Raw genomic sequence first — 12,179 nt, forward strand, 5'->3', positions numbered from 1 at the left:
TTGAGAGTGTCATGGTATGCATAGAGTATCAGCTTGGGGAGAAGCAATATTGCTTTAGGATTGGTAGAAGATTTGTGGACCAGATGTTTGTTCTGAAGAATATGTGGGAGAAATACTAAGAGAAAGAGAGGGATTTGGATATGGCATTTATGGATTAGGAGAAAATATGTGATAGGGTAGAGAGGGAGAGATATTTTGTGGAAGGGGCTACAAATGTGTTGGAGGAAAGGTACTACAAGCAGCGATGAGCTTTTAGCAGAGAGTAGGACATGAATATAAGTTAGAAAGGTGAAGTGCAGATGGTTGTTGGTAGACATGGGTTTGTATTAAGAGTTTGAGCCGTCACCATGCTTTTCTAACCCTATAACATTTAGAACTGTTTTCCTTTCCCTACTTTAAGAATTCAGGGATTTTCAAGTGTAACACCTTATTACTGAAAGTAAGTTTCCGGGGACTGTGTTGTTGATTGGTTGGTAAGAATATTCATTGTATGTATGGACCATGATGAAGTGCCTGAGGATTGGCGGAATTCATGCCTAGTGCCTTTGTACAAAGGCAAAGGGGATAAAGATGAGTGTTCAAACTACAGAGGCATAAGTTTGTTGAGTATTCCTGGGATATTATATGGGAGGTTATTGATCGAGAGGGTGAAGGCATGTACGGAGCATCAGATTAGAGAAGAGCAGTGTGGTTTCAGAAGTGGTAGAGGATGTGTGGATCAGGCGTTTGCTTTGGAGATGTATGTGAGAAATACTTAGTAATATAGATGGATTTGTATGTAGCATTTATGGATCTGGAGAAGGCATATGATAGGGTTGATAGAGATGCTTTGTGGAAGGTTTTAAGAGTATATGATGTGGGAGGTAAGTTGCTTGAAGCAGTGAAAAGACTTTACCAAGGATGTAAGGCACGTGTATGAGTAGGAAGAGAGGAGAGTGATTGGTTCCCAGCAAGTGTCATTCTTTGGCAGGTATGTGTGATGTCCCCATGGTTGTTTGATTTGTTTATGGATTGGGTGGTTAGGGAGGTAAATACAAGTTTTGGAGAGGGGGCAAGTATGCAGTCTGTTGGGGATGGGAGGGCTTGGGAAGCGAGTCAGTTGTTGTTTGCTCTAGTGGCTGATTTGAGTGAGAAACTGCTGAAGTTGGTGACTGAGTTTGGAAGTGTGTGAAAGGGGAAAGTTGAGAGTAAATGTGAATAAGAGAAAGGTTATTAAGTTCATTAGGGTGGAGGACAAGTTAATTGGGATACAAGTTTGAATGGAGAAAAATTGGAGGAAGTGGTGTTTTAGATATGTGGGAGTGGACTTAGCATTGGATGGAACCATGGAAGCATAAGTGAGTCACAGGGTGCGGGAGGGGGCAAAGGTTCCTGGAGCGATGAAGAGTGTGTGGAAGGAGAGAATGTTATCTTAGCAAAAATGGGTATGCTTGAAGGAATAGTGGTTGGAAATGAAATGTTTGAGGATAATATGTGGGGTGAGGTGGTTTGATTAAGTCATAAAAGGGCAAGAGAGATATGTGGAAGTAAAGAGAAAGTGGTTGAGAGATCAGAAGAGGGTGTGTTGAGATGGTTTGGTTGTATGGAGAGAAAGAGTGAGGAAAGATTGACAAAGAAAGGTGTCAGAGGTGGAGGGAACAAGAAGCTGGAGACCAAATTGGAGGCGGATGGATGGAGTGAAAATGATTTTGAGTGATCGGGGCCTAGACATAGAGAAGGGTGAGAGGTGTGCAAGGAATAGAATGAATTGGAATGATATGGTACACAAGGGTGAGAGGTGTGCAAGTAATAGAATGAATTGGAATGATGTGGTACACAGGGGTTGACAAAATTGCCCTTTCGCTCACAGTCAGTCTTTAACTGTCATGTGTAATACACTGAAACCACCACTCCCTATCCACATCTATACCCCAGAGACCTTTCCATGGTTTACCCTAGATGCTTCACATGCCCTGGTTCAGTCCATTGACAGCACATCGACCCCGGTATACCACATACTTCCAATTCACTCTGTTCCTTGCGTGCCTCTCACCCTCCTGATATGTTCAGGCCCTAATTGCTCAAATTTTTTTCAATGTATCCTTCTTCCTCCAATTTGGTCTCCCACTTCTCCTATTTTCTCCTCCTCTGACACATATATCCTCTTTATCAATCTATCCTCACTCATTCTCTCCTTATGTACAAACCATTTCAACACACCCTCTTCTGCTCTCTCAACCATACTCTTTTTATTTCCACACCTCTCTCTTACCCTTACATAACTTACTTGATCAAACCACCTCACCACATACTGTCCTCAAACATTTCATTTCCAACACATCCACCCTCCTCCATACAACCCTTTCTATAGCCCATGCTATTCCTTCAAACATTCCCATTTTGCACTCTTGAGATTAAGTTCTCTCCTTCCACACATTCTTCATCGCTTTCAGAACCTTTACCCCTTCCCCAACCGTGTTACTCCTGCTTTCATGGGTCCATCCACTGCTAATAAATACATGGATAAATGAAAAAGTTACATCATAGTTGTATTTCATCCTTTCTTTCACTCTGATGGTATGTCAAAGTTTTGTAGATGTTTCAGCACAATGCACTAAAAAGTGTGAGAGTAATGTCTGGAGTGTCAAATGAGTTGCCACTGTGCATATTTTACAGGCTATTTTACCAACACTTGAGAAAATTATTACAGATTGTTATTCTCTCTTTCTTCTTTCTTTCATACTTGATTGTTATTTCCCACATTAGTAATATAGTGCCAAAAACAGATGAAGAATGGCTGCACTTGCTTGCTCTCGTTCTCTGGCTGTCATGTGTATTGCACTAAAACCATAGCTCTCTGTGCACAACCAGGCCCCACAGACTATCCCATCATTTATCCCAGCCACTTTACAGGCTCTGGTTCAGTCCATTAACAGTACATTGACCCCAGTATACCTCATAGTTTCATTTCACTCTCTCCCGTACATGCCTTTTGCCCTCCTGCATGTCCAGGTCCTGATCACTCAGTCTTTTTCATTCTATCCTTCCATCTCCTATTTTATGTGCCTCTTCTTGTTCCCTCTACGTCTGACACATGTAGCTTTTTTGATAATCTCTCCTTACTCATTCCTCACTCATTCTTTCCATTTGTCCAAACCATTTCAGGATACCCTCTTTATCTCTCTCAACCACATTCTATTTATTACCACATCTCTCTCTTACCCTTTTATTACTTGATCAAAGAACATTGCACCACATAATGTCCTCAAACATTTCATTTTCAAAACATCCACTCTCGTCTGCACATCCACATCTATAGCCCATGCCTCACATCCTTGTAACATTGTTGGAACTACAGTACCTTCAAACATACCTATTTTTGCCTTCCCAGACTTTGACTTCTTTTCACACATTTTTCAAAATTCCTAGAACCTTTACCCCTTTGTGCATCATAGGACTCCCAATTTACGCGTGCCTCATGCATCTCTCACATATGCCAGCACTGCTTCCCTAAATCTCTCCTACTCCTCTCTCATTCCCCAAGTTTTTTTTTTTTTTTTTTTTTTTTTTTTTCCTATTGACATTTTACTCTCAGTTTTTCCTGTTACTTCTTCACACAATTCTTTTACAAGCTTGCCTACTCTTGCCACTCTTCTCATTACCACTCTTTGCTCTAATAGTGTTTTGTCTTTTCTGAAAAATCTATAATTTTTCACCTTTGCCTCCACAAAGTAATGATCAGACATCAATGCCAGCTGCTCCTCCTCTCAGCACATTTACATCCAAAAGTCTCTTTGTTTTATGCCTATCAATCAGGTTTTTACTTGAACTCCATTTCCTGCAACAGCAAGGTAGTGCCAGGAACAAAGAAAGGTCATATTCTCTCATCCATTTTTTAGTTCTCATATGCAATACATCAAAATTGCAGCACCCATTCCACAACCTAGTTCCATGTTTTCCCCCTGCCACTTCACATGCCTAGGTTCAGTCCAGTGACAGCATGGTGACACCCTGAATACCACATCTTTACAGTTCACCCTACTCTGTGCAGGCCACAGTATCTCAAAATGTGTTTCACTCCATCTTTCCATCTCCAGTTAGAGGTACCCCTTCTGCTTGTTCCCTTTATTTTTGACACACATCTTTGTTCACCTCTCCTTACTCATTCTCTCCATATGTCCAGACCATGTCAGCACACCTTCTTCCTTGCCCAACCACGTTCTTTTTATTACCACATTTTCTCTTATACTTTTATTACTTACTCGATCAGACTTTCACTTCATTTTGTTCTCAGACGTTTCACTCCCACCTTTGCCGGGACATCATCATCTACAGCCCATGCCTAGCATTGATGCAACTTTTTTGGGACTGCTATACTTTCAAACATACCCATTTTTGCCCTCTTGTAAAATGACCTCAAGTTCCACTCATACTTCATTGTTAAAAGAAACTTCACCTCCTCACCCACTCTATGGAGATATGTGCACCTATAAACAATGATGTCAGCCAAACATCATCAGATGTATCTATACCAATTTCTATTTGCTGTCATTAACAAAATATTTTTGTGAATTATTTGATTATAAAAGAAGATACCATAGTTTATCATGCAGTAAAGAACAGCAGCAGTCAATACCTAAAAATACAGTTGCAGAAAACAAATCAATGGTAAAATAGAAGTAGTGTCATCCCACATGTCATGTGTATCTAACAAATTTTGGCAAGATATCTTTTGCACCCTATGCTAATAAAGCAGCCCAAATCTCATCGCACTTACTGACAGATTTTACTGGTCTGAACATACTCTTATGTGGTTTTTCTCAATCAAAATATGTATATCTTTCAAACTAAGAAAAGACACTTATGATCAACCCCATAACTCCTTAAGGTTTGCAATAATTTGCCCCAGTTTCCCCCAATATTCAAGCATCCTTCAGCCATGCCAGTGATAGCACATTCCTGTGAGTTTTGTTGAAAGGGAAGTGAGTGGCTTTTAGTTAGATTTAGAGAATCACACTAGATTTCTTTTTGAAGATGAGGACACTTGTAAATAGGACCAGCTATTAATATCAAATGACATAATAGCTGAACTCGCTTTACCATCACCACCACCTTAACTAATTACATCATCATACCCAGATAATCCCCTTTCCCAGTAAGTCCTCTGCTCACCTCTTTCCTCTCCATCATCACCAAAAGCACTACTGGAATAGCAGTAAATGTAAGTGTTAGAATTAATTTTATTTCAGCTTTGATTTAATAGAATTCACTGTTCAGAATGCATATTATAGTATTTAATATTTCCTGGTATGTGTATACTGTAGTTTGTCACGTATGATATTTGGTATTGTCATATTGATTGCCAAACCCCGTTCTCTCCCCTATTTACATTGTTTGATTTAAATGTTTTTGATGTACCTGAGCATTTTCAAGAACATAGTTCTATCTGATGCCCATTCTCTCTAGGAATTCTATCAAGGGGGGTTGCTTCTGCAAAAGAGTTACTGTAACTGGTTAACTCCAGTGCTGCTTTTTAGCCTTAAATACCTGACCCTTAAAAGGCCACTGGCAGATGGCAACTCTCGTGCAGTGTATACAAAGGCACCTATCTAATGTTACTACCAGCTACTTCTATGTAATGTTCCAACCTATTACTACCAAATGTTCTCACTTGTTCATACTTAGTACTTCTACATATTATTATTACTTGATACTGTTGCTTAATGTTCCTTCCCACTACTATTATGTATTGCTCCTACCACTTTGCTAAATGGCAGGGCTAGCACTTGGCACTCATCACAGGAAAATTTAGATTTACGAAGAATGAGTTGTATGAGGTAACTTTTGTCAAGTGTTATGTGTGACAAAGAAAGATTGTATGTCATTGACATAATGCTGGCAGTCCATATGTTGGTGAGACAGAAAGAAGAAACTCCTACATGGGCCAGAGTATTGCTGCTTGACAATCAGTGGGAAAGAAAAGACACATACCTGGGTCAGAGGAGTGCAGCTTGACAGCCACTGTAGTACTGGCTCACTATGCAGCTGTCACTAACTATTCGATATCCAGATGAGCACTACTAGTATTATACCTCACTGGTCAATGGCTTACCAACTATAGGCTTCCTACCGCTGTAATTATTGCATAAACTGAGAGATGGTAGTATTCAGACACATCTAAAGTACTTTAATCCCAGGAAATCTGGGAAAAATCATGGAAGAACTTCTGGAAAAGCCTTGAAATTTTTCAGTGTTGGTAAAAGTACTGGAATCTGAAGAAAAAGTTGTAAATAATCCTTTAACATCTTTCCGAAAGTTTATCTTTAATAAAGAGAGTATAGGGAGATAAAAGGTGAAAAAATGGAGCCTTACATATGATTTTTTTTTTTCATACTATTCCCCCATTTCTTGCGTTAGCAAGGTAGCATAAAGAACAGAGGACTGAGCTTTTGAGGGATTATCCTCCCTTGGCCCCCTTCTCTGTTTCTTCTTTTGGAAAATTAAAATGCAATAGGGGAGGATTTTCACCCCCCCTGCTCCCTCCCCTTTTAGTCGCCGTCTACGACACGCAGGGAATACGTGGGAAGTATTCTTTCTCCCTTATCCTCAGGGATAATATATGATTTATGTAATGAAATATTGAACTCAAGCTAAGACTTTCGAGAAAGAAAGTTGACAAAAAATAGCATATCATTGCAGGTCCTCCTGGAGTTGCCTGGAAATGGAAAGTTTATAGTATTTGCTGTGTATGATTTTTTTATGTACTTTTTTCTTTTTAGAGTCTTTCATTCTATATTATACAAAAATACCAAACAGACAACTAGGACTTGTGTAAGTAAAAGAAAATGTGATCTGAAATGACTTTTCTAGAAAGATCTCTACATTAAGTACATATCATTGGTGATAAGTTTTCACAAAAAGTAGATGTTCAGACAAATTGATGCATGCTATTGCATACACTTAAGAACCCAAATGTATTAGCATCATAGAAACAATAATAAAGAGAATGTGGAAAGTGAAAACTCAGAAGAGTACTCATGCATTTGGCAATGCTGATAGGAATTTCCCCTCTTACGCAAGCAAACTTTGACCTTTTTTTCAAGAAAGTTAGGAAACTATCAGAACATGTTATTTTTTTACATATGCAGAGAAGTATTTTACCAAAATAGAAATATGATTCTCCTATTGATTGAGGTACCCCTCACATGGGGGATAGCATTATATAAGCAGCAAGTGAATTGGTTTATCAGCTTCCAGTTTGGTAGTGTCAGGTGCTTTCTGGTAATCCAGATACAGACATTACACTCAATCTTCCCTTTTGTTTTGTAGAGTCTTTGTCCTCAAAGTAACTTTCTCCAGTAGCTACATAGTAGTTTGTAGGCAGGCAGCAACCAAGGAGGTACTACCTGTATGGTTATTGGAAGGGTTAGTAATGGATGCATAATGTGCCAACACCTCAGGGATTGTCAAGTTGCACTCCTCCGACTGAGGTAGCTGCCTTTCCTTTCTGCCTAACCCACACGTGGCCTACTGGCATTCTGTCCAAAAACATTTAATCTCTCCTTGTCATACATAATACTTGACAACATTTTTTTTTTTTTTTTTTTTTTTTTTTTTTTTTTTTAATACCTCGTCGCTGTCTCCCGCGTTTGCGAGGTAGCGCAAGGAAACAGACGAAAGAAATGGCCCAACCCCCCCCATACACATGTACATACATACGTCCACACACGCAAATATACATACCTACACAGCTTTCCATGGTTTACCCCGGACGCTTCACATGCCTTGATTCAATCCACTGACAGCACGTCAACCCCTGTATACCACATCGCTCCAATTCACTCTATTCCTTGCCCTCCTTTCACCCTCCTGCATGTTCAGGCCCCGATCACACAAAATCCTTTTCACTCCATCTTTCCACCTCCAATTTGGTCTCCCTCTTCTCCTCGTTCCCTCCACCTCCGACACATATATCCTCTTGGTCAATCTTTCCTCACTCATTCTCTCCATGTGCCCAAACCACTTCAAAACACCCTCTTCTGCTCTCTCAACCACGCTCTTTTTATTTCCACACATCTCTCTTACCCTTACGTTACTTACTCGATCAAACCACCTCACACCACACATTGTCCTCAAACATCTCATTTCCAGCACATCCATCCTCCTGCGCACAACTCTATCCATAGCCCACGCCTCGCAACCATACAACATTGTTGGAACCACTATTCCTTCAAACATACCCATTTTTGCTTTCCGGGATAATGTTCTCGACTTCCACACATTTTTCAAGGCTCCCAAAATTTTTGCCCCCTCCCCCACCCTATGATCCACTTCCGCTTCCATGGTTCCATCCGCTGACAGATCCACTCCCAGATATCTAAAACACTTCACTTCCTCCAGTTTTTCTCCATTCAAACTTACCTCCCAATTGACTTGACCCTCAACCCTACTGTACCTCATAACCTTGCTCTTATTCACATTTACTCTTAACTTTCTTCTTCCACACACTTTACCAAACTCCGTCACCAGCTTCTGCAGTTTCTCACATGAATCCGCCACCAGCGCTGTATCATCAGCGAACAACAACTGACTCACTTCCCAAGCTCTCTCATCCCCAACAGACTTCATACTTGCCAACATTTAGCTAACACAATTCTTTCTTCATAACTCTAGATTTTCTCATGGTGAGCACTATGTACTGTGAAGGAGCTGTATCAAAACAAGAAGCAGATTGAGTTAGAGAAGGAGGAGGAGAATTGAATTATGTGGATGAATGCAGTGTTGAGTCATCTGGATATGAGCACATTTGGTTATTTGTGGAATGGAAGAGGAACTCTTTGATAAAAAGGAGAAAATGTATAGGGGATAAGGTGGGAAGGTTGGTCCATCAACAGCCAGAGATAGATCAGCCAGAGAGGAAACTAGGTATGTAGGAGCAAAATAGGGAAGGGAAACCAAAAGAGGGGAGCTTAGAAATGAGACCCTGATGTTACATCCTGTCAAAAGCTTTGGATATGTCAAGGGCAATTACACAAGACACCCAAAAATCTTTCAAGGATGATGACTAGACACCCAAAAATCTTTCAGGGATGATGACTAGACTTGAATAAGATTGGAGAGAATATCGCCAGTGGATCTCGCTTTACAGAAGCCAAACCGGCATTTAAGGATATGGGAGTTGAGGAGGCATTGAAAGACTTTGGAAATGGAAGATTTGAAAGTAGTAAGATGATAGTTTGAAGGGTCCGAACAGTCACCCTTTGTAGCGATGGGATATGTCAACACTTGCTTTCAAGAAAGGGAAAAATGCTATTTTTTAAACAAATGGAACACATTAGCAAGCATAGGTGCAAACTCGGAGGTACACTGTTTCAGTACGCAGGGATGGATGCCATCAGGACCATAAGCCTTGCTTGTGTCCTGAGAGAGAGAAAAGCACATTTTAGACAGTGCAAAAAGAGATTACAGGGGGTATAGGATTAGTAAGAAGAGCATTGGGGGCTGAAGGAATGTTAGTCATTCAGGGTGGAGTTAGGGGAGAAATGGGAACAACACAGAGTTTCTTATCCCTCGTGGGAGATAGTTATTCTACTGTCAGAACGGAAAAGTGAAAGAATGGTAGAGTGAGAGTTGTTAGAGATGCCCTTATCTAAAGATCAGAAAGACCTGTCAGTGGATGAGGAGGAAAGGTTATCACTTCCTTTGAACAAAGGAACTTTTTGCCTCACGGATAATGTATAGGCAGTGATAAGAACTGAATAGGAGTCAGAGAAAGGAGTTTTTCAAGCCCAATGTGCCTGATCCCTTGCCTGAATGGCCTCAGATTAGAACAGTTGAACTATGGATTGGAAGAGGAGGTTGTCTTGCAGGGAGAGGTTATAAGTGCTTCAATTCCTCCAAGAATAACCTCTGCTCTGCATTTGGTGGAAACAGAAGCATCACCACATAAAAGATTGTAATTTACCCAAGGAAGGTCAGAAAAGAAGTTGCTTAAGTTATTTTAGTCGGTTTTATTGAGGTACCGGTATTTACATTAGAGGGGGCTGCTGGAGGGGAGGTGCCTTACAAATTGATGCATTTATTAGATTGTGATCAGATGGACTGATTGGGGATGAGATTTGTAGTTACAATGGGATGGACTAGAGGCAAAAAACAGATCCAGAATGTTAGGTCACAGCAGTCAGAAATGCAGGAAGGGTGGGAGATAATTTGCTCTAAATCATTGAGAATAAAGACAGTGAGGTCATCAGTCCCTCCTCCATCCGTATGGGAGGAGTTCAACCATTCCTTGTGGTGAACGTTGAGATTTCAGAAGCAGAGGATCTCGGCGTGTGGATGAGAGGATGCCATGGTCTCGTGGCATGAGTTTAGACAAAGAAAGATTTAAAAATTTGTAGATTAGGAGATCAATTGGTGAAACAAAGGGAAATTGTCGTAATTGGGAGACAGACCTTGAGCTACTAAACATCAAAGTTTGGGAACATGGGGTCCTTGAGATGTGCAACAGGTATGTTGATGTTGAATTTGAATTTTGAGTGGAGAACATAGATATGAAAAAGAGACTGGTGAGAACATCATTAGACAACTGTGTCTCTTTGAGAAGTAGGGTTTTAGGAGTAGTAGTAGACAGGTGTTCAGCAGAGGAGAGGTTACAAGAGAGAGCATAAATGTTGGTATAGTGAATAGAAAACGAGGAAAGTCTAAAAGAGAAGGGAAAGTCGTGGGAGGGGCCAGTACTACTTCTGTCTGAGCCCTCCCTCTCTTTGGCAATGGAGTCATATGGAAACCCAGAGATTCTGAGCATTGCATGGTGGCTTGGGCTAGATTCTGAGCACCACATGATGCCTGGGGCTAGGGGCCATAGATATGTTGAAGTATATTATGATTATGCTTTAAAATGTTTGAGTAGATGGGAGTAGGCAAGAATATTTTTGTGAAGAAAATAAGTGAAGTTTAAGTAGGTATATAGTTCTTGTAGGGAGAAAATGGTATGACTACCCCAGTTGTCCCTTATTAATGAGGCTGAAAGTAAGAACAATGATCCTAACATGGAGAATGTAAGATGGTTCTGGGCACCATTTTAATTCTCCTCTGTCAGGACACCAGTACTACACAGGGTGGCTGCTATCTACAGAATTTCTGAGAAAAACAGTTGCCATTTCATGTAATATAAAGTCAGCCTTCCATATTGAAGGCCAACTAGATATTTGGATGTGTATATACCTGATTTCTCAAATGTAATATATGGTATTGTTTAGAAAATATTTTTATATGAGCTGAAAACTTTGAGAGGATTGACATAAAAAAGAATGCAGGTTGCCTGTGCAGTACCATGCAGGGTCTGTAGGCATCTTGTTTTTCATTTTACAAAGCTGACATATTTGAAAGTCATTGTCATCAAATTAAGCACATTTTCATTGCTGAAATTCTGACTGTCTACAATGTTCTTCCAGTCTTTAGCTCTTCATTACTTATATCAGAATGCACATAGATACATTCTTAAGTTTTTCACACTAAGGATATAAAAGCAGGACAGGATATAGTACGAGATAGATAACAAGAAAGTTTGGGCTGAATCATAGGACATAGTACAAGATAGGTACCAAGAAAGTTTAGGCTGAATCGGAGGACATAGTACGAGATTGGTACCAAGAAAGTTTGGTTTGAAATGGTTTTGTGCTTTACTGTGACATCTGTTTCCGTGTGAATAAGGGGATTAGGACCATAGGGCAAAAATACACGAAATTATGTAAATAATGGAAGTAATGTACCTAATGATAAAAGATAATTTGTGATGAAAATGATATACAATATGAACATAAAGTAAAAGACTGCTGTCTACTTATGCTAACATTTTTTTGGGTCTCTGGGATATGCAAGGTAAGGTTTTTTCGTATATACTTCCTGAAAACGTAGATGATATTAGTTCATATATTAGTTGAGAATCTACTAAAGAGAATGGTGTAGAAAAAATATATAAAATACAATTCACTGTTTCATTCACCGAGTGAAAGGTGTATGTTTTGAAATGGCAGATGATTTTTTACTTCCCAGAGTTTTAGGCATTCAAAATTGAACTCTGCTGTATTGGCCAGATATCTGTAACAGTATTTTCATAATATTGTACTGTTGTACTATCCACACATAGCTTGTACATTTTCATTTTAAACATACTTTGAATGCTTGATCTCACTTACTTC

The 12,179-nt window shown here is 39.8% G+C and overlaps 1 protein-coding gene across 27 annotated transcripts in view; it reads left to right on the plus strand.

Annotated features, from left to right (window-relative positions):
* The window catches only part of Klc (kinesin light chain), a 546,457-nt gene that overhangs the window by 339,148 nt on the left and 195,130 nt on the right, over positions 1-12,179 (plus strand). The gene's annotated exons all lie outside the window — the stretch shown is intronic.

This window comes from Panulirus ornatus, chromosome 4 (genome assembly GCF_036320965.1).
Source record: "Panulirus ornatus isolate Po-2019 chromosome 4, ASM3632096v1, whole genome shotgun sequence".
Classification (NCBI taxonomy): Eukaryota; Metazoa; Arthropoda; class Malacostraca; order Decapoda; family Palinuridae; genus Panulirus; species Panulirus ornatus.